Raw genomic sequence first — 3,249 nt, forward strand, 5'->3', positions numbered from 1 at the left:
TACCATAGGGATTTTCGAGCTATTTCTACTGGCCTTTAAGCTTTGTGTGGTTGTATGGTCTCACATCACCTTCATCACTGGCAACGCCTTGTCTGAGTTTGCAGTCAGCTAGATAACTTGGCTAATGCAGCAACAGAGCTTTTAAAAAACTTCTTTTTTGGGAGGGGAGAATTCTGAGTGCTAGAGTAATTGCTATCATTAAATTGCCCCTTTAGGGCCTTGGGCTTGCTCCTTTGGTGCTCTTTTGATAACTGACACTACTTTATTCTCTCTATCTACTGATCTGTACATTCACTTGGTACTTAATAGCTGAAGGATTTCCCTCTCACCACATATTCATCTCCTAGGCAAGTAAGAAGAATAGAGATTTTGGGATATGATCTTGAAACTGTTAAATAGGGGAAGGATGTACATGCAGTCTGTGCTTAGTCAACGATTAACATGCAAGCTAGCATCGAGTGAAGTGGTTTGGAAGCAAAGGGCAGAAAGGTTGGTTGCAAAACATGTGAGTAGATGTTTTGGTAGCATTTTGGTTATAGAAAGGCCATTTGCTTCATCTTTTTGTTTCTGTTTCCTCTCAGAGAGAGGCACTTTCCTGTTTTATTTTATAGCAGGCACTGTTTCCTTTGCGCTGATGTTAATGTGATATTGGCCACAGAGCAGTCATGTGTGTTTACCCTGCTTCCTGATGTTTGCATGTTCACAAAAGTTTTTATTGCTGGCTGTGTTCGGCTTCCTTTCAAGAAGGACAACCAGAATGTTCTACAGGCTTCTGCTTAAGGAATATGCACTTTTGAGGTCTTTGGTTTTTTTCCTCCTCCTTTCTGGCCCTGCTGACATTCTTTTCATATAAAACAATGTCCTGTTTGGACCTCAGGTGTTTCAGCTGCTGTCAATTGCCACCTCTTCGTGTTTTTTTTCCTCAATTTTTATTGAATGCAAGTAGGTTCTGTGGTGTCAACAAAACCTGCAATTTTATTTAATCTTTGTTGATGTAATGTTTCTCTTCCCCACGTTGCCAACTATGCCTGCTTTGCTGCCTTCATCCCTTGTCCGAATTTGACACTCTCGTAATTCAATCTCCCAGTCAATGTCTTGCTTTAATCACGCCTCAAGCATGCCAATTACATTACACTTCTCCCTTTGCACATGTGCTTCTAATTTACCACACTGTCACATACCAGCTCTGAGCGTTGCTATGGATCATGTGTATGGTTTAGTCCTCCCTTGAATATTGCCTGGAGAGGGAAGCAGCAAAGAGTTCTTCATCCATCCTCCCTCTGTTAGAGTGTGGGATGCTTCCTGGGTTCATATGACCAAAGTTGCTAGTAACCTTTACTGAGGAAAACACTCATCTAGTTAGGAGTCATTAATAACAGGATAATTCGTGCTTTGTTGTTTGGGTACAAATACATTATCTTACATTGAAATTTGAATATTTTTAGTACTTCTGCAATTGTGTTCAATATCTCGTCCTAGTGCTTGCATTATTTGGCTGCCACTAAACTGGCCATACCCACTGGCTACTGCCATACAACTGACTTTCACTAAGCTGAAGGATAGTGCAAAAGATGGGACTGCCTCTTCTGCCCTTATTTGCAGCACCAGTTGTTCTATGTGTAGCAGAGTTAACAAAATTGAGTTGGCAGGGATTTCTTTTCAGCAGCTGGGATCTTTGGTGTCGGAGTGAACTATGAGAGGTATATAAAGTAGGCTTCAGTGTGAGTTCATCTTTTCAAGTCACGAAGGCAATCTTCTACTGTCTATTCAGCCATGTGCTCTCATGACTTTTACAGGACTGCCAGTTTCAGATAAATCTCATAGAGCTGCAGTAATGAATGACAAAGGTTGCTGGGTAGGAATGCAGACTCTGTGGTTGCATAAGACTTGTTTCTGCAGGAAAACAAGCCCAAAATCAAATGCCTCCCAGTATGGGAGGACATATAAAAAATGTTCCCAGGAGGAATCTACAATCTTCCTAACTGTGACATTTTCAATGTTGTTCAAACCATTTAAAAGCCATTTCTGTAACCACCAGCTATACAGCTGTGGCTTACTAGCTGGCATATTGGGATAGCATGGCTGTTCTGGCTGTTGTGAGATTGTTTCATTATCGCAGCACTGTTATCGGTCCTTGATAGCCTCCAGACTGATCCAGGCTCTGTGGAAGTGTGACTTTCTGAGCTATAGATGATAGCTTGGGAAAGCAGAGGCTTAGATAGGTATTGTAGTTCAATCAGTGTGACTATAAATGACTTTAGCAGGTTCCTTGAGGTCACTCCAGTTTCCAGGAGCTAGAAATTGAAGAGGGTGATTCGAAAGGAGTTCAGGTTGTGGTGATGAAGGCCACTGGGATATATAGTAAACAGCTGCTTGCTGTATTCTTCATGAGTAATTGTGTGTAGGCTTCTCCAGAAGTAATGCCTTCTACTTATTTCCATGGAAATAGCAGCAGACACAAAAGGCAAAATACTATTTCATAGGGCAAATTCTCAGTTACAAAACACACTTCTTCAACATAGTCACCACCAGTAGCTATGCAGTTTTGCCAGTGATGAACAGGAGGCTGCAAGCTGCCCTCCTCAAAGCCTACACCTGCACAGGTGACCCACTGTCACCACTGATGAAACACAACCATGCTCATATTCACTGTTTGGTCTCCATCAATGTTCAGCAAGTGTTACTAATGTCAGTGAGTGCCATTTTTTTCCTTCAGGGAGGAATTCATGAGCACTTCCAGCTCAGCGGCCATTTTGCCAGCCTGCCCCTCTGCTGCTGCCTGTTGTACAGCATCAGGGTGTAATGGGATACATGGGATAGTTCAGCCTCTGCTGCCATCCCATCAACATCTGCCTTTGACCTCGAGCCAACATAATCAAATAGGCAGCATTACTTTCAGAGCAAAACTAGTGGATATGTGCCTTTTTGTGCACATGTGTGTGTTTTTGTGCAGCTAGAAGGTCAGTGTAGCTCATTGGCAGCAATTGCTGTTCTTAGTGAGGAGGCCTCAGGGCTTCCTCAGGTGCCCGAGCCCCTCCCCAGCACTGAGACCTGGGCTGGGCCTCACCCTGTGGGGCAGAGCTGTTCCAGTGGGGAGGCCCAGGACAGCCTCTGGGAGTGCTAACAGTGCAGAGGCAAAGACTGGTTTGGCTTTGGAAAACAGCTTCAGGTTTTAATTATCGTTATCATTTTGTACTGTCCTTTTGAATTGCTTATTGTCCTGGTTTGGAACAGAAGTCTCAATGGAGC

This window comes from Phasianus colchicus, chromosome 15, assembly GCF_987193195.1.
Source record: "Phasianus colchicus chromosome 15, bPhaCol1.hap1.1, whole genome shotgun sequence".
In the NCBI taxonomy this organism is placed as follows: domain Eukaryota; kingdom Metazoa; phylum Chordata; class Aves; order Galliformes; family Phasianidae; genus Phasianus; species Phasianus colchicus.